The sequence below is a fragment of the Thalia democratica genome, chromosome 2 (genome assembly GCF_965202585.1).
Source record: "Thalia democratica chromosome 2, ktThaDemo2.hap1.1, whole genome shotgun sequence".
Taxonomy (NCBI): Eukaryota; Metazoa; Chordata; class Thaliacea; order Salpida; family Salpidae; genus Thalia; species Thalia democratica.
This window is the reverse complement of record NC_139166.1, coordinates 104,425,387-104,447,067: the sequence shown is the minus strand read 5'-3', so window position 1 is coordinate 104,447,067 and position 21,681 is coordinate 104,425,387.

The following is a 21,681-nucleotide window of genomic DNA, read 5'->3' as shown; positions in this document are numbered from 1 at the left end:
GCGAATTATACAAAAATTATTAAAAAGCTTGATTATGATAAAGTAAGTTTCTTTAGTATCTACTTAAATAGGTGTTTTAATTTGCCTCAAATAGTTGGTTTGAAATTTATTAACAAACAAAATTTAAAACGAAACGGATTTTATGCACAACCTATCATTTAGTTTCCAACAACGTGGCTAAACCAAATACTTAAACTAAACAATTTAAATTATATCACAAAAGAAATAAGCTTATTTTCAATAAATATTTATAAGCTGTTCTACATCAAATGCATGTTTGATTAACTATATATAATCAAAAAGTGTTTTACTAACTTCCTTATTTATAGATAAGATCATTAATAAAAAGTCATCAACAAAAAGTATTAACCTCGCAAAACTAAAATTTTATGAATTTCTTTTTTTAAAAAGGCCACTTATGCTTATAGAAAAATATTGACATAAAAAAAAATTGATAAGTAAAAAACAATACTAAAATCTCAACTAGCTTAGTTTTGCAAACAGGATTTTAATTAATAAGATAAATTTTTGATATAAGTACTCATTCAGATGCTATTTTTTTCGAAATGAATAGATAGGTACTTTTAAATTATCACGGTTATTTTTATATATATAATATCTTTATTGGGTGGACACATGCAAGGTGTAAACCACTATAGTGTTAAATGTAAGATTAAATGTAACATGTTTAGTTATTTTTGTAATAAAAAATATTTGAAAGCTAAAAAAAATTAAACTCATTAAGCTGTAGTCAAACAAACTTTTTATTTTTTCAAATATTAAAGTTTCCTTATTTAAGATTTGTTTTATTTAATTCATTAAAGTTAAATAGAAACAGAAAGTATGTAAAAAAATTTAAACATATATATACTAGTAAAAATAATCAATCAATGATTTTACATTTTTTTAAGTTTTAGTTTTTGTAGAACTGTCTATTCAGAAACCATCGCAAGTTATAGGTTCGACAAAATTCTAAAAAAAAATTCTGTTTTATTTTGTCTTTTTTTAATTGAAATAAGATTTAAAGCTTGAAAAGCGCAGTTAAAAAAAAAAAATTTAAATAAAAAAATATTCATTAGCTGGAATAGTTTTATAAGTTTTAGATATTTAATAAAACTTAGATTAAACAGTCGCTTATTTTTGAGAAAATTAATTTAATATCTTTACTTTTTATAAATTACATTAAGGTTTTAAAACAAGTTTATTTAAAAAAACTCAAGAATTACTCTAATAAAAAAGTTTTAATCAGTTTTTTTTTTATAACAATTACTTAAATTTAAAACGTTTTAACTTCTTCTACAAGTTACATTTGAGAAACAATTTTTCAAAATTTTAATATAAGTTAATAAGTAAAAGAAAAAATTATTTTATAGATAAGAAATTCAAAAAATACTCTAAAAAGAATGTTTTAACTAAATTATTTTTCTTTATTATTACTTTTATTCACAATATTTTTACTACCTTCTACAAGTCAAATTTTAAAATAATAACAAAATCATAAATTATACATATTATATAATGTATATTATATAAATATAATTCAAATGTTAAGAAAAGAAGAACTACCATGAGTAAATAAACTGAATATTTTAAAAATTTTTCTTTAATTATCAAAAAAAAACTTTATACTCAAGTGAATTTTAGCCGAAAATATTAGAAACGACATATTTTTAATATCTGTAAAATAATAATTTAGAAGCTTCTAGTATAAGAGAAATACTTCAAATTAATTGACTATCATCTTATATATGGAAAAGTTTAGTTTTGATACCTTGAAATGTTTTTATACAGTAAATGAAATTTTAATATCAAGTGTACTTATTAGAAAACTAATGATATCATTATTATTTCGATATATAAACTCAAATATGGCAAGAGTATTAAATAATATTTTAACAATATAAATTATTTAAGTTAGATAACATACAGTTTTAACAAAAATATTTGTTGATTATTATTACGTTAAAGATACTTTGAAAAAACGAACTGAATTATTAATAAAATTAGCAAAAAATTACTTTATAATAAATAACCTTTTACACTGATAAACTGTTTAAAACAGTTAAAATAATTTTAAACTAACTCAGACAAATAATTTTAAAAGTCTTAACTTTTTTGTTTAGAAAAGATAAGTTACTTTATGAAAAAAAAAAATATGTCTGACTATATGAATAAATTATTTAATTATAGTCGCCTTAACTTTATTATCAACTTTGGTTACTGTACAAATTAAGGTTTTACACTTAAGTAAGAAATGTTTTAGTATATACTAATTTTTTAGTGTATACTTGATTTTTTCATTAAGTTTTTGTTGATATTTGGCTTAAAAGAAAAAAAAAATTACATTGTTCTTAATTCAACTAAGATAAATATTTAGAATTTTTTTGTTTTTAGATAGTTCTTAAATCCGTTTAAATTTTGACTGTTATGTTGAATTAACACAAATTAGATTTTGAAATCTTCTGCGACTTTGAGTTTTATTAATGTTTTGTTGACTCTTGGCTTAATCACAACTTTAGACAATTCTTAATTTCATTTAGATAAATTTCAAGTAATTAATATTTTTTATCATTACTATTTAAAAAAAAAGCTCTGAGTTCTTTTTTTTTGACTTATTATAATAATATCAATTCAATCCTTTTTTTCTTAACTAATACCATTTTCACTTAAATATATTCTGATATGCTTGAATTTTCGAATATGCAACATTTTGTTTTTGTTTATAATCTTCACGCATGAACAAGTTTTTAAATAACAGTATAAATAACTAACATTGTTATATGCAGTTTCATATTTTTTTTGCTTGAAAAGGTCGCAATCTCTTGCCACTGAAACCGGTCGCGAATAAAGTATACAACTTGCATAGATCTATTTAGTATATACTGACTAAATGCCTAAATATAATCCCTAGACTGGGGTAAGCTTCAATTATAAATGTTTTTCTTTAAATTAAATTAACATTTAACTTTGTTTTTTGCTTTACAGTTTAAAAATTATTTACTTTGCGCTAAAATAATTAAAAAAATATTTCAGTACGTCGGACTAATAATCATTAAATCAGTTATTTAAATAATGATATTTATTACCCTTGTTTAGAAAGGTTTTAAAATTTAGCGAAGTTCGGCAGCCTAATATTTATTAGTATTTGATTATTTAAAACATTATCATTTGGTTAACATTTATGAATATGACAACTGACGTCACAAGATATAAACAGATAAAGTTGTCAGAAATTGATTGCTAGGCTTTTTTTATATTTGTGATCTCTGTAAGTTTTAATACTTATGATAAAAAAAACAGTTCTTTTTGAACTAAATAACAGTTTCTTGACTTATATTATAAAAGTCTCTTAGAGTTTTTGTTTTATTATACTAATATGTAATTGTTTATTATTTAATTACCATTATTGTTATTTAATTAAAAGTGTTATAAATAAAATTGATTTTTGTTTGTATAAACAGATACTTAGTGATTTTTTTAACTGAACAAAATCTATTATCTAGCAAAATGTTATGCTAATTTGAACAAGTTTAATCAACAAAATAAACTTAAAAGGTTTTTTTTTTTAATACAATCAAAGTTTTAAATATTAAAAAAACAGTTTTTGATTACTTACAGTTTATATTATGCACAGATCATATAATTTCGGAAATATTTTTTTGTAATTAATATACGTTTGTTCGTTTGACTTGAAGCATTATACTTGATTCATTTTCAATCTCATAGACATCTTATTAAGTTTATCGAAAAAATTAGATGTTTTATAATTTAATAAAATTAATATACAGTCTAACACTACTTATTTAAATATTTAACATTTACAACTGTATAGAATTCAATAGATTTTTAGTCAAATATTATTTTAAGTTTTGTTAAATTCTATTCTTAAAGTCTTTGAAAACAAAATGTATTTAAGAAATCTTAACACAAAATAAAAAATTGTCAGTATTACTTTTAAACAATTATTACGTTGTTCTACTGAAATATGTTTAATTGACAACATTAGAAATAAAATTGTACATAACGTGTAAATAAAAAGCTAATCTATTATAATAGTAGAGAGAAATTTTTAAAATTTTACTTTTTAATTTTATGTTTATGCTTAATCATGTTTTATTTACATACCTTAGCATTCCAGCGCTACAAATTAAAAGACTAAGGTCGAACGTCTGAACTTTTAAAAATGTTAATTAACCTTATGTTTGAGGTTTCCAAATTGTAGGTTTTTCAGGTAACTTAATTGTTGTAAAAGTTGTTTAATTATATTAAAAGTGTTAAAGAAAACGTTTAGATGTATGATAAGTGACGTCACTAACTAATAATATAATAAAGGTATAAAAGTATTTACTTTGGTTATTTATAACTTTTATAGTTATTGCTTTTTAAGTTTATTAAATGTTGCTGCTTTTTAGTGTATGAATTAAAGTTTAGTCATAAACAAAGTTAGTTTTTACAATTATTGTTTTAAGTATGTCAATAAAAAAGTATTTTGAAAGCCAGTTTATAACTAAATAATTTAGAATTTCATTTTCTATCTCGTGTAAAGAAGTTTCTAAATTACGAATGAGCTTATGTAAACGGTTTTTATAACAGTTAAGGTTTGTTGTAATATGAAATTTTAAATGAGTTTTTTAGGTTACTGCACATACTATTTGTTACTACATATACAGAATATAACTCAAAAACTATGGCTGTAATAGTCAATAACAAAATTAAATTGTATTTTTAGTTATTTTGACAAGTAGTCTAATAAAAAAGTTTTAAGTGTAAAAAGTTGAGAAATTTCTTTTCTGCCTGATGATCAACTCGATTAAAATTTTTAAACTTAATTTAAAAAAAATTACAATCAAAGCTGTATCATATCTTATTTTTAAAACAAAATTGCATTTTAAGGTACTTTTAACAATTAGCTCAAATGAAATATTTAGTATGCTATACTACAGCTATATTAATCAAAACTAATTTATTAAACTACATTAAACCCGTTATCATTTTAAAACCAATAATCAACATCTGCAGAGAGGTTTTTAAATTTTAATTAGCATAATACTAATTCATTGGATCACTAGTTTCTTTATATACTGTAAAGAATAAAGTGAACGTTTTGAATCTTTAAAAATGACGTCATAAATATATAAATAGTAAATAAGGTTTATTAAATAAAATATTTTTGCAAATTTTCTATTGTATCTTATAGTCTTTTTTGGCTAAACTAAAATATTTTTTGCGATATTTACAGAAATAATAAGTAGTTTTCTGTACTGAAAAAAATGAAGTAGAGTTGATTTTATTTCTTTAACTTTTAATTTGTTATAGATTATCATATAAACATGTTGATACTTTAGTTTTAAAGTATTTTTTGTTATCAAAGCTTAAGATTAAGATAAAAGAAATGTTTGATTTCACTAAATTCAACAAAACCTTTATATTATTACGTACTTGTAAGTAAACAAGATATTATAAAACGTTAAAGACACAACAAAAAAAATACTGGTATTTTGAGGTAATAGCACATTTTTTTTTTAAATACACAGAATTATATAGTTACTTTGTATGCAGTTTTTTATTGTAATTAAAGTAGGTAGCCAGAATGTCAAAAAATTATTTACTTTATAAACTTTGACATGTTAAACTCAATGTATTTTTTCGAGCTACTTTTTATTGTTCATTTACTTAGTAGAAGTTAATACTCGGTTTGTTTAACACATGTATTAACATGTAGTCCAAAACTAGTTTTATAAGTATTGACAAGTGATACAATGCTTTGTATACAAAAAAAAAATTGCTTATTATTATATTTTAAATATCAATTAAGTTATAAAAAATGTAAGTTTACAATCATTATGATAACAAGGTTTATACAAAAGTGCTTAAAGGACGTATTCAATTTTCTTTTTACATCAATAATTATAAAAAGATTAAAAGAGAGTTTAAGAGATCTTAAAAATTTATTAACCTAACAGATAACTATAGATAACTAACCAGCAATCGCAAAATGAAATTTTCATATATTTAAAACTATTATATAGCCTTTTGGAGAGAGGCTTTTAAATTTTATATTCTAGGGTTTCATTCACATTTCTATATTATTTTGTTTATAAAAGATAATCTAATGTAAACGTATAGGATTGTGACAAATGATGTAAATAAGAATGTAACAAAAATTTTTATTAGTTTATTCGGTTGTTTTTTTTTGTAAAATTTTGTATTAGTTCCACCTATTTAAAAAATAAAACATTATAAATAATAAAAAAAAAACAAAGTCAAGTACTTAATTCTTATTAAGAATTTATAAAGTGACAGTTTTAGGTAGCTTAACAAAGTTTCCGATTTTAATATAATTTTGAATGTAGATAAGCTTTGACAAATCTCTCACATAAGTTGTTTTTTGTTTTTATTATCTAGTCATACGTTTTATCGACTTTAAACTTTTTAGTAACACTTAAAAATTATATATTTTATTTAAATGTAGTCTTTTCTTGTAGCTTTCAAGAAAATGTAGGTTTTTTAAAACAAGATTAAGAAAATTAATTGCACGGTTGGCTTTTTCAACAAAACGAGTAATAAACTTTATGTATAAAGTTTTAAATTGTGCAATCACTATCACTGGCTAATATTATAAAAATAGTTTGTTTATAAATATTATTTTAAAGAAAGTGTTTACGATTATAATGAATGACGTCACAAAAATAAATAACAAGTAAAACTATTATTTTTGTTTGGTGTTGTTGTGTATACGTTTCGTAGTTATTTTTCCAACGCTGTAAAAAAAAAAAAGAAATATTAAATGTATAAAAAACGTGAAAAGTGTACTTTATATTAATTAAGGTTTAGTGAGTTTTAAGTTAATTTTAATATTGTTATTGTATGAACATAGATTATTATTTTGGTTTGTTACTGTTATTATAGGTTTTCTAGTTATTTTTAAGTTATTTATACAATAGCTGTATTAAAATCAAAACAAAAGATTAAGAAATAATTAATAAACAATAAGCTCGAAATTTGTAAGTCATTTTAATAAAAGTTTTGGGAGTTCCAAATTATTTCTATTTTTGTTCTGTATGAACAGTGAAAAGGCAAGTTAATGTTTTATTTCTACACAAAAATTTTTTATTGAATCTCCTTCAAAAAACTCTACCAGCAAAAGGAAGTAAGTTGTTGTTCAAATTTAAACTTCTCGATGTTAATGTAAACTATTATCGTTCAAAATTAAAGTTTTAGTAGCGATCGTAAAAAATTGTAAATCCAGTAGCTCCAGTAAATTAATAAATTAGTAAATTGCTACTTAAAATTTATATTTTCGAGTAAAAAACAAGTAACAACATAATTATGAAAAAACTAGCACTTCAATGTATTTTTAATGACAAAATAAAATAAAAGTTCAAATCATTTAAACTTTAGCTATTTCAATTGAAAGTAATTTATCAAACAACATCTGATACGTATTAGAAAACTAAACTAACTAAAAAAATAACTTACCTTTGTGGAGAGATTTTAAATTCTGTTCACAAACTGCATTAAACTATAGTATTAGTTTCTTTAAAATATTTAGATGGTTAAAGTAAACGTTTGTAATTTATACGATTGACGTCCCTATTATATAAAAAGAAAAACAGTATTATCAAAATAGTTGTGGTTTGGCAATTTTTTTCATAGTGCTTGTATTCTTTCTTTTGCAGTAATAAAATGAAAATATTATAACTTATTTTTTGTATTTATGTTATTTTAAAGCAATTTTTAGTCTATACTAGAGAATTTATGTATGTATTATGTAAGTTATAGTTATTCGGTTTTTCTCTGCAAAATTTTAAGATAAAGTCAATAGATTTTCTACTTACTTAAAATTTTTCTTTTTTATAGCACAAAACTGTATATTTCAAGAACTTGTTAGTAAACAAAATACAGAAATTCAGAAAAGATTAAAAACAAAATAGAATCTTTATTTGTAGTATTAGCAATTTTACAAGATTATAACTTTATGGTGCAGATTTTCAATTTTATATAAAGCATGGTTACCAAATAGTCTCATTTAGAATATTTACTATAGTAATAATAGTTTATAAAAATTATTTTAATTTCTAATGGGTAAAATAACTTTATTTTTTAGTATGTTTTTAGCTTGATTTATTATAAGCTGTACAGTTTTTTAGTAAGAGTCAACCAGGTTAATTTATTTTTTAATAATGTCTTTTTAATAACAAGCATGTAGTCTAAATGTGGTTTTATGAATATTACATAGTCATAAATTTTTATTAACAAAATTATTTGTTTACTTTTTACTTTAAATCTCGTTGAAAATTAAAATTTTTTTTTTAATAAGTTTTAGAAGTACTAACAAATACCAATATTAAAGATTTATTGTATGTTTTAAAACTACTTGCAAATACACATTTCATTTCTTTTTTTCGATAATCTGTTGTTTATTTCTATCTACTAGTAGAAACATTGTTTAGCCGAAGTAAGTTTCATTTAAAATAACACAATACAATCCAATACAGATTATAGTTAGACTAAATAGTTATAAACACATTCAACATACCAGGTTTAAGAAATAAACAAGATACAAAAAAAAATTGCACAACCATCAAATACAAACGAAAAGTTTGAAAATGGTAAAAACAAATTTCCAAAGTTTTTTTTTATATCTTGGCAGTATAGCATAAACAAGTCGAATTTTAACGATATTTAAAAACGTGAAGAAAAGTACAAAAATATTGAAAAAACAAAAAAAAAAAAAAGGGGCTAAGTGTTTATTATTTGATATGCATTTCGAATTGTTTATCATTCAAACTAATTTATGACAGAAAGAATTTCAAGTGATATAATTAATGGTTGAATTTTAGAACTTTTCATGCTGTAGAAAATCAAAACACAAAATTGACTGTGTCCAGTACTCATTTAGGCATTTTGTTTAGTATATAAACCTTATCTAAATTTAATAAAAAAACTAGGTTGCATTACACTTTTATAGAAAACTTAAGTCTATTACTTGTAATTGATAATTAGTTCTAATATTTTCAATTTTTTAACCTCTGACAGAGATGCTCAAACTCTTGTTTTACTAACGAATCGTTATAACATTTGTATTAATGCTCATATATTTATATTTGAAGAGTAAGTTTGAGAGTAACAATACCAATAAAGGTTTCAAACTGACTAGTTGTTATCATAAAAATGACATTAAAACATCATATTAAAAATATAAAACTATAATATTAAATCAACTCTTTTTTTTTTAATTGAATGTTAATTAAAGGTTTTATTTTTAAAGTATTATTTTAAATTTCAAAATAAAATTATACTACTAGTAACTTAAAAAATAAAATTACAAAATTTGTTAGTATTTACGGTTTTAAATGAATTGCGTCTAGATAGTCTACTTTTTACATAATCAAGATTTGACGGGTAACTACAAGAGAATAGTTGTTAATAAAACCTAAATAATTTCTTAAAACATAACTTGGAAGAAAAACTTGTTATTTTGCTAAAATTATTGTTCGAACACGTTGGTTAAACTTATTTTTTATCTAATTTTTAAAATCCATCACTGCTCGAAAGATCTTAATCATATCTTACCGGTCTCTCTACAAATCGTATATTGAATGTTTAATTTATTTGTTTTGGTATATTTTCTTTGTGAAAATTTCTTAACTGGCTTCTAAAAATTAGTCTGTATGTTAATGATTTGTTTTCATTATTTTATTATTCCAAATGTTTCTTTCTGTATTCCATCTATAAAACTGTTTATGGTTCGACCTATATATATTTGTTTGCATGTTGTAGCATATATTCCATAATGTTTGCACTTTTTATTTTGTTTAAATCTCATATGTTTTATTGTGCTATTTTCTTAATCATACGTATTTTAAAACTCCCAAAATTTTAACATAAAGCATATATAAAACATTTAGCTATTTTATGGTTTTTATTGTTTTCTTTTATCATAAAACTAATTTTGTTTCTAGTTCAATTACTTAGTGTTTTTGGTCGTTAATGTTTTAATCTTAATAAGTTTGCATCGTTACATTGTTCGTATTTGTTAAATTCAATAACTTCTTTAAAACTTGTTGCCCCTGTGACACAACTTAATATAAATTTTAGTATTAATTGTTTAAAAAATTAAGTATGCATTTTATGTGAATATAAGTGTCTCCATATATCGACACGTACTTTAATCTAATGAAACATATTTGTTAACCTTTTATAAAGAGGTTTTTAGAATAAAACATGATGACTAATGTATGACTACTAGTATTAGTATAAATATAAAATATATTATAAACAAGAGTTTGGGGTTATACGAATGACGTCATAAAGATATACAGAAAACAATAAGTTCTAAAACTAATATATTTTCTACTAGTATATAATAAAAACTACAAACTAATTTTCCTTTTTTTTTTGTAAATTTTTTATACTTGCTTATACTGTAGTTTAATTTTAAAACTTAAATAGTTATAGTAATCTTTAACTATTTTAATTTTTTTAATTACTGTTTTTTTGAACTAGAGTTTTTTTTGAAACTAAATCGTTCTATGTTACTTAAATTAACAAATTATATATTTTACATTTTTGTTTTATTCTCATAGTTCACTGTTTTGTAAAAAATTTAAGAACTTAATAATTTATTATTTTACAGGCTAAAACGTTTTCCTCGCAACTTTTTAAAAAACAGGCTATCATTTTCTTTAAATTATTAATTTCTTTTTTATTAAACTATCTTAAAAAAACTATATAAGACAATTATACATTATTTTTTACTTAATAGCTCTAATATAACCTTATCTATAAGTTATTATTATTTAGTGCATTTTTACGTTTTTAATTTTAGTTTATTGTAGTAATTATCTAAATGAAGTGTTTAGTTTTATAATACATTAAACACTTGAAATAGTAAGAAACTAATTGTGCAAATAAAACTACAGTTTTTTTAATTTGAACAAAAACATATTTATTCAGCTATATTTATTTTCCTGCAAACTTTAATGTTAACTTATAAATACAAAACTATTTAAACACAAAGGTACTCTTTAATTTTAGAATTATTTATTTGTTTACATAAAAACTTTAAGATTGCAGTTAATTTTTTAGTTTTTTTTAATAATGTCTGCTAGAGTTCAAGAAAAAGAGTTTATTATACATTACATACGTTTATTACAGTATAATAATAATGCTAGAGTATTTTTAGCGAAACAGTCTTTTAGTGAAATGTAAAAGAATAATTTTATTTTTTCATTATTAGTTTTAAAATTCTTCAAGTCTTTGAAGTTGTACTTTTAATTATATTTTAATATTTAAATGTTTAATCATAGTAAAAGCAATCACTTAATAGGTTTTGGTAATAGATAAATATTTAATCAAACATTCATTTAATATACGAAATATTTTGATGTTTTTTAACTGCTGATCTTTTGTAGAGCTCAGATTGATGAAATAATATTTTGTTTAGTCTCCCTCTTCAATGTAAGCTACAACACTTTTTGATCTGTAATAAATTAATAGTTTTGTTTTTCTTTAAAAAGTATTTCTTACGTACCGATTGCGTTAAAAATGCACTTGAAGATGGGAACGGATAAAATATGCACAAAAACATTTTTGAACGAGTAACATTTTAGCGCGAATGGCAATTCTTGCAATAGTTTAAAAGTATTTATAAAAGATAAAAATGAAAATACACAAGAAAAAAAAATTCTGACTGTGGGTAAAAGTTAGGAGTAACAGTGATAGTTAAAAAAAATAATAATCACTATTAAAGATAAATTATAAAACAACCGAACTAAAATGAGTCAAAAACATATTGATAAAAACAAAAAGAAGAAAAAAAGTTACAGACTGAGGGTAACGATTAATAGTAATAGTAACAAAAACATTAATAAATAATTAAAATTAATAAATAAAGTAAAAAATTATAAAACTATGTATTAAAATAAAAGTTTAACTTTTTTTAACCTGTACAAAAGAAGCCTTTCGTGCGAAAGTTTTTCCGAGCTAAATCGAGCATAACTTACTTATCGTGAGTAAGTGCCCCGTAGTGGGATAAAATTGCTTTTGATAAGTACTTGTTTTCATTTGTTTTCAGCTGCTAGCTTTACTAGTTTTAAATAATAGTGAAAATATACTTTAAAAGTTTTGTAACTTTAAAGCTTTTGTTCTTTAAGTACAGAGTTTCAAAATATTCAATATTTACAATATTTGTAATTCTTATAAATATCTATACGAAAACGAAAAAATAACGAACTTAATATACTTTGATGATACTACATTCTCAAAATTTTGTTTTTTGAATATTATTTTAAAATAAATATGATAATGTGTTTTGCTTAGTTTTCAAAAAAAAACTGAAAGTGTAGTTTTTCTGAATTATATTATATCAGGTTAGATGATTCATAATGATAAAAATAAAAAACCTCACGTAGTTTAATATTACATAGCCTACGGCTTTTAAGAAGTTAATTATTTTTAATTGTTCTTAAACTGTTGTTATTTTCTTTGGGAAATGTTCAAAATTGCACGAAGACTAAACTACATGAGGGGACTAAATTGTACGAAGACAAATTAGCACAAATGACTATTTAGCACGGTGGGTCAATTTAGTACGAAGGATAGTTTTGTACTGGGGATCATTTTGAGAAAAGTACACTAAATCAATTTGAGAAAAGTTTCATTGCTGCAATCGAGACTTTCCTTCTCAACCATCGTTACCATAAAAATTTATTTGATCCTCTTACAAGTCTTTTTAGAAGATATTTGCAGATAATTCCAATTTTGCTGGAAATACATTTTTAGTAGTAGGCTACAGATTGTCAGGTTGGGCAGAAATATTTTAAAATCTAGCTAAACATCACAAACAAAATGTAGACAACGTACTTTTAAAATGTTTTACAGTTTATTTGTCTTAAACAAATTTGCAAATCAAAACTTAAAACTTAAAAATTTTTTCAAAAGCTTAATAATATAAATAGTAAGGTTGTTTTAGAAACTGACTTTAATGCGTTTTTTAAAATAAGTTTTATTATAAAGTAAAAGTATTATTTATAAAATTTAGTAATTCAAATCATAATTTTGTATTATATTCAACTATAATAAAACAGTCAATTTATATTCAAGTTTTGTTTTTAATTGAAGACTTAAAGTAAAAATCTGCGAAACAATTTTAAAATTTGTGTATGTTAATTTAAACTGTATGTTAACATGATTTTTAAAGAAAGTAGCAAATAAATTGTATTTTTGTAAATAGTTGTGTAGAATAATATCTCGATTTATTAAAGTATATCCAAGTCTAAAAAAATACTATGTGTATTTTATTTGTTTTTTTTATAGTTTTAATAATTTAAGTAATATATGACTGAAGTATAGGTTTATTTAACAAACATTTCTTAAAAAACTATAAACGAGTTAATTTAGTATTAAATAAGTAAAATGTATTTTTTAAAACTGCTCAAAATTTATGAACTAGCTAATGAATAAATACCCAGTAATAACTGCTTTTAATTTAATTTAAAGCTGTATAATTAAATGTACAAAATTTCTCTAAATAGTTTTCGTTCTAAACTTCAGGAATAAGAAATATGGATGCCATACAACTAACTTAAATTTTTTTTTCAAGAAATTAATAATTAAAACTAAAAACTTTAATCTAAAATTAAGATTTAAATTTAGATTTTGTTGAGTTGTAGTTTTTTGGCTAAAATATTAATATCAGTTTCGCAAAATTTCAAAGTATGCTCTTACAGTAAGAAACTCATTATAGGTTATTTTTAATAATTACAAAAAATATACTGTAACCATTGTTTATAAAATGTATTAAAAGTTAAGTATACAAAACAATTTTAAAACTTTAGTTTATAAATATTTGACAGTAATAGATTTAGTTAAACACAATAAAACTAATGTAGTTAAAGTTCTTGTAAACAGGGTATTTGTGTTACAAAATAAATGTTTTTCATTAACCATGAGAATTTATACGATTTTTATAGAAAGTAATTAACTTAGTGTTTCAAATATCAGCTACCTATTAATTTACTTACAAAAAAATGTCTTTTTAGTTTATATAATTTTTTTTGAAATATGTTTATGTAGTATACGTTTGGTGATTCTATAAAATAAACGTTTAAATTATAGTTTAAATACAAAACAAACAGGTTTAGTATTTCAAAGACATCATGTGTAAACATTTTATTGTAAAGTTTTAGTTTGTATAGTTGTAATGAATATAATAAGTGTTTTCATAAAATAAATCACAAAAAAAAGAATAAATTGCAACCTTAGATCTCTTATAAATATTAACCTTAAATAAAGTTTTTGTAGATTACTTTGTTGAAAATAGTAAATGTAGTTTACAATAACTTAACATTATAGCTGCAACAATTTTAATAGCTTTATATTAATTAGTTACATTTAATTATTTAAAGACGTCAATTTTTTAAAACTAAAATGTTTATTACAACTTAAAAATTATTAAAAACTTAATTGTTTTTAAAACACAATAAATTAAATAAAACATTTGAAAATATTTTAAATAAAATTCTTACTTTTAATTATCCTAACAACCTTTAAATAAACAGGGTATATTTTAATATAAAGCTAATATTATCAATAATGTAGTTGTTAGTCAAAACTACCAAATTAATTTTTAGCTTTACTAGTAAAAGGAATTCCACAGGCAGGCTTTTTTTGTCATTATTTAATTTTACACTGAGTTTCGAACAATGTTTAAAATAATGACGAATATAATTTCTTAATGAAAATTTTTTTGCAACCCTATTTAAAATATATACAACAGTTAAAATATATCTAGTTTTAACAAACTATTATAGTTTTAACCTTAGGTTTTAAATAACTACAATATTTTTGGTTTTTCAAGTTTTGATTTGATGTATTTATTCATTTGTTACGCAAAAACAAATGTAGATTAAGCATACATATAACTTAGGCTTTGATTTATTATTTGTATGGTAAACTACATTTGTAGTATTAGTACAATAAAGTTTTCCGAGCTTGATTGTTTTAGTAAGAAAATCATTATAGGTAATTTTTTTGTACCTCAAAATAAACTCTTTGTAGCTAACATTAACAGCTTGAAGATAAATGTAAATGCAAAAAACTTTTTTAGGTCAATAAGCTGTTTACAATAAATTTAAGTTTAAAAAAAGGAAAAATATAACTTAAGAGCAAATTTTATGTTGTAAATTAGCTAAACAGTCGATAAGAAAAAGTTTTTCTACTAAATAATTCAAAATTTAAGTTTTTACACGGTTATTGTAAAAAGTATATTAAGTTAAACAAAATAACATTATAACAATTAAAATATTTTATTAAAAAACGTTAAAGTAGAACTTAAAATTTGGAAAATTAAAATTTTGATAACTAAAATTTATATCTTATATCATAAAGGGCACCAGTTAATAATTAATTTATGTTTGAAAAAAAGAGTTGTAAGTATTATTATTATCTGCAAACGCTTTTTTCTTCTCACAAATTTCTAAATGTTTTTAACATATGGTTACAATTAATTAAAGATTTGGTATTAAATTTAATTCTTTTGTGATAACTTTTTTTTTGCTTATATTATTTTTGAAATAAAAATTAAGATTTTTTTGTTTTCTAAAAGTACTAAGCTTTTCTAGTTTCGGTTATTTTAATTTATGTCATGAGTATGGTCTTAAAATTTGAATTGTTTAGTTGAGTTGTTTTTATTTTCTGTTTAAGATAAATTGTTATTTGGGTCAAATAAAAAAATGCCAGTTATTAGCAAAATATTTTTTTATCGGAGTAAAACATTACTAAAAATTTTGTTTTTTTTAGATAATAGAAGTAAAATATAATAAATGGAAATTATTTTTCTATTATTAAAGGTATTAATTAAACGTTATACTAAATAACTTATCAAAAAAATATTTTATTTAAAAACGTCTGTTTTTCAAGTACAGTAACCTCTCGGATCTTTACGCACTCGTGACGTTACGCACTCTCGTTTAGTTACGCATTTCAGAATTCTATAAAGTTCAGAAAATAAAAAATTTAATTTTTTTTAATATTGCACAAGTTAGGTTTAATGTATATTTTTAAATTAAAATATGTTTTTGAATGCTAACACACCTCTTTATATCTTTAGACTTTGTAAATTTATGTTCCTTGACTAATTGAAAAACATTTAGTTATACCTCAGTATATCAGAAATTTTGTTAACAATAAGAGATTAAATCAAAATTCTGAAATAAACATGACAGTGTTTAATAATAAAAGTATAATGAAATAATGAGAGTTTAAAACACAAAGAAATAATACAGCACTCTTGCCTTATATATTAATAAACACCATTTTATAATTGTAAAAAAATGCTTAATTATAAATTGAATTTGCTAAGTAGAAAAGAATATAAATGTCACATATAAATAAAGATAATTTCTACTTATTATTAAAATAGTAAAATTATTTCTACTCGTATTATTATTTTATAGAAATTCAAATCCTTTTTTTAATATATGTATAGTTTTATCTGTTGTTTTCATATTTATAAATTAAGTAAACAAATAGTTAAAAGTAGGAAAGTGCCCAGTCTGCTCTTAACTAGAAGCAATACTAAAAAACAGCCATTATAGTGAGTATATTTAGTACCTCTCGTTTCTTTACGATCTCTCATATCTTTACGCACTTTTTCTGTGGACTTAATGTGCGTAAATAAGCGAGAGGTTACTGTATATGTTTATTTTTCATTCACTTGGTTTAAGCATTATGAACAGAAAAATTTTTTCTTAAAATAATTATTACGACCCTATAATGATTTTAATTAAACAATGAGACAGTACTTTTTATGCACTTTCAAAAAAAACATATAGAAAATATTTTGCTTTGTTTTGGCTCAAAGTATTTGATTGATTCCTTAGAAAACTACTATTCTTTACAAAAAATGAGATTGCAAAAAACTTAAAAAAAAATCTTTAAAACATATAATGATTTGAGAGTGTGTAAATTGTTTTCTAAACATAACTAATTAAACATTATAACATTGTTTATTTTAAAAAACATTATATTATGAAAAAACTTTTTAAACTTAAAAACAAAAAAAAAAATAGCAAAGGTTTTTTATTAGATTAAAAAAGGATTTGTGTAATTTACTTCATTAAGTAAACTCTCAGTAACATTTCAAGTGCAAAAATTTTAAGACAAAAAATGTTTTTCAAAGAAAATCATAATTTATTCTTTTAACAAAGACTTCAAACATTTATAATTCTAAAAAGAAGTTTTTACTAGGCTATAATTTAAATTTCAATATTTTGTTATTATACAAATAGTTATTTTTTTTAATAATAAATAATGAGGTAAATACGACTTTTATTTCTAGTCATTACCATTTATTGAGCATTTAAAACCAATTAAATAATTATACGAGAAATAAATTAAGCCGCATATTTAATTAAAAATTTATTAAGTTTAAATAATACTAGGAATGATCAGACAATCTTTAGTTTGTGTTAAAAAATTGTATTCAATCTTTGTTAAAATAACTAATTTTGTTTTACAATTGATAAATGATCACATATATCGATTAGTTTAAACTACACTAATAAAAAATTCTTAGTAGAATCTTAAAAATTACAATTTTGATTGTACTGTATAACTCGAAAATGCAAAATTTTATGTTCTAGTTTATATATAAAGATTTTGAAGCTAAAAAAACTTTGATATCTAAAATTAAATATTTTTGTATTTATAACGACCCCTTAACAATATTATTTTAAATATGATTAAGTAATTTTTATTTTAAATTGTGTGATTTAAATTAACACTTTTTTAATATTATGTGTAAAATAAAAAAGTACTGTTTTTTTTTAAACTTACTTTTAAAGCATTTTCGTATAAAACCATTTGAAATTTTTTTATCTTCTTGTTGTTTTTATTTTGTAAAATAAACTTAAGTTTTTTAACGATTATTCAAGTAACTTCACAGTACGTTTTAGTTTTAATTGTTAATATTTTATAATCATTAATATAAAAACTTAATTAGGCTTTTAAGGTTTAAACATTTGAAAAAACTCAAACAGTTTTAAACAAAAGTTTAAAAAATATTGGAGTATTTAGTTTCACAGTATAAAAAAACTAAAATTGTTAATTTAGTTATAACATAAACACTTAACATGGTTTAATTATTTTTAAACTTTATTATACTTTAGTTATCTACATTTTTAAATCAAACACAATACTGTACCTAAATTACTAGTTAAAGATAAATAAATTATGAACTAATAACAAATCAAGCATGTTTAAAATTTACTTATAAGTTTGTAAACCTTCACTTCTTTATCAAAGTTTAAAACCAAACACTTACCAATATCAATTTTTCTTTATATTAAGGTTCAGTACTACACTTAAAATAGTTTGATTTTAGCCTTTTTTCAAAGGCTTACAAAATTATAGCAGGTATATATTTGAATGAATATACAATCTAATTTTACTTGTTATTTTATTTATCAAATTCTTAATTAATAAGCGTTTACGATTTACAGCTTATGGCGTCAATAAGATACTAGTTTGTAAACAAAGACTATAAATTTAACAACTGTATACTTTTAATGTAACTTTTAATCATTTAAATGAATGTTAAATGATTATAAAATTTAAAATCCTTTACGATAAAGTTAAAATAATTTTATGTTGCTAAATAAAAATATCAGTCTCATTTATCTAAATACAACCAACTAAAACAAAATTGTTATCAAACAATATGGTAACTAAATCTAAAATCTTACTATCACTCGAAAAACGTCGTAAAACAAAAAAATTGCTAAATATGTTGCCAGTGAGTTTCTAGCGACGTCATTTTGAATGCACGCAAAAATTTAATAAAATTTTTTTAAATATATTTGTAGTTGTATTTTAATGAATGCAACAAAATCAAAACCTATCAAACTTGATTGCTATTTGAAATACTGTCTCGAACACAGTGTAAAATTAGTATAAAAATTTTACTATAGATCTTAAACTTGTATATACATTGCAATTCATTTATCTTTTTATGTGTGAGTTTTTTGAGTTTGTATAAAAGTTTAACTTATGTGTTTGTTGCAATTGGTTTAGTTTAGTAAGTGCAAAATTTTGAAATTTTAAAGAAACGAACTAATTAAATAAAAATTCTCTGCATTAAATTTCAAAAAACATTAAAATATATATTAAATGGTGATAAATTTTAAATCCATAACGTTAATTTTTTAAAAGTGATATAAATTCAAAGCCAAATGAAAATATCAGCCCTAATTATTTATATATAATTGACCTAAAATTGCGAAGAAAAAAACTAAAACTAAATATTTTATCAAAATTTTAAAAATTGTCGCAATTCTTGCACATTATTTTTATAACAAATTTTTAAAAAGTTATAACGGTAAAAACATGTTTAAAACTGTATCTTAAAAATTTCAAACTGTTTAAATTCAATCAGATTTGTGTTTAAACACACTCTTAAACGTATTGTATACATAAATAACTATTTATATAAGCTACATTTATGTGGTTGATGCAATTTCTTTTAAGTACATATTCACCAATATACGGAAAATTGGAAATTTAAACAACAAAAGTTTATGTATGAAAATTTTAACATTAAGTATATGCAATTTCCAGTAAAACAATAAATAAACTTTAAATTTATATGACATAAAAAACTGCAGTAAACATTAAAATAAACAAGACAAAAATATTTATTTTCATTCAAATTAATTTATAACAAAAGTGTGTTAACTACCATAAAGGCAAGTGTTAGTAGTTTAAATCTTAAAGAAATCTTCAGACAAATGTATGCTTTTATATGAAGGTCACTGAAAAATTATTATAAAAATTTAAAGAAGTAAATTAAAATGTGTTGAATTAAGTGTATTTCTTAATTATTTTTAGTACCAAGTTTTAAGTTTATATATGCACCATTATATAAATAGAAATTAAAGTTGTTTAAGAATGTTTAGTATTTATTTATCTTTTACTAGATAATTCTTCATTTATAAATAAAAACAGATAATTAATTCTCATCCAACCAAAGTTAATAATTATACCAAATATAGTTTAATTAAGCAAAGGAAACTGTGAGCACAAAAAAATGAAACTTTATTTAAAAAAAAGGTTCTCATTTATTTTTTTCGTCAGATGTCGGTGAAGGTGAAACATTAAAAATAATTTATTTTCAGGCTTTACTTTCAGTTAATAACAATATGTATTTTTATTGAAGTATCTAGTGAGTGCATTTCAAATCTTTTTACATTAGCTGCTATTTAACTTATTTTTTTTCTGAAGAAGGTCAATCTCAGTATAGCATATGTTAGTAATTGTAGGAAATATAAAATGCAACTCTTCTGTTATAAATCTGGTGAATAATACTTTTTGAAAGAGCCTACTAAAAAAACTTGCATTTGTGTTTATCGATGCACATTTGATTCTTTAATTTGATAGAAGTTTTGTTAAGTACAACTTGCCTTACAAACACAAAATTAATTAAATAACAGCAAAACATCTTTAATTTAGTAAAAGCCTTTGTTGCTAATAATTTCAAGTTAGTACAATACATTAAATATTAAAGTCTCAAAACAAATCTTTTGCGCAAATGCTAAACTCTTGGTTTTCATAAATAATTGCAGTCTAACGAGTAAAATTCCCTGAGGCCTTACTAACTTTTTTTTTCGGTGTTCAATGATACGTTTGACGCAACGTATAAGCCAAGTTACACAAAATTGTTTACATTTTACATATATTTGCCATTGATTCAGATTAAAGGTAAAATATACGTTCATTGACTTAGAACTTTAGTCTTCTTTAGATTTATAGTAAGGCCGAAGTCAGATGAAAACCGACTTAGTAGTGTCTGCAGGTCTTAGGCAGAGTGAGCAACAACTTTTGCAAGAGTAATTCTTCGACTCAACGATCAGGCTTAGAGAGTATACACTGAGTCTAAGTTTAATTTAACGCCTAAACAATCTACCACTAATATGATATTCTCTTTAGGCCAATCACAAGAGAATATATTCAACAGAACATGCAATTATAATAAAATTTTACTAAATTGCATTCATAATGTTAGCTAAACTCATTTTTTCTATTAGTATTAATTAAACAGATACCTGTTTTTTATATATAAACTAAAATAAATATTAATTATAAGCTAAAAAAAAGCTTCAATGTTTAAAGTTTTGAACAGAATTTAACGATCTTGTTCATTTATTTTTTACTATCTTTTAGACATTCTTATGTTGATTTACATATTAATTTTTAAAGTTTTCTTATAATTTGGAGAAATAAAAATTAACTTTTTTTTATTCACATAAATGTATTAAAAGAATTCAATCAACTAAATGAGAGATATTAAATGTAAGCAAAAAATGTGAAAAATACTAAAGTGTTCTTATTTTCTTTTTATATATTAACTAACATTAATAATCAATTATTTTATTTATTAAAAATTATGTCTAGTACCACTAAAAAACTAACATGTGTTGTTACAGTATTTAAATAAAAAACTTTATTGAAATTAAAACACCAATACAAAACTTTATAAAGTTACTATAATCATTTAAAATGTGTTTGGACGTGTTTAATTTTCGTACAATTTTTTTGGTTAACGTTTTTAAACGAAAATAGTAGATAATCTAGATTTAAAACAAATAGAAAATTTTCTAATGTGTTAATATGTTTTTTGAT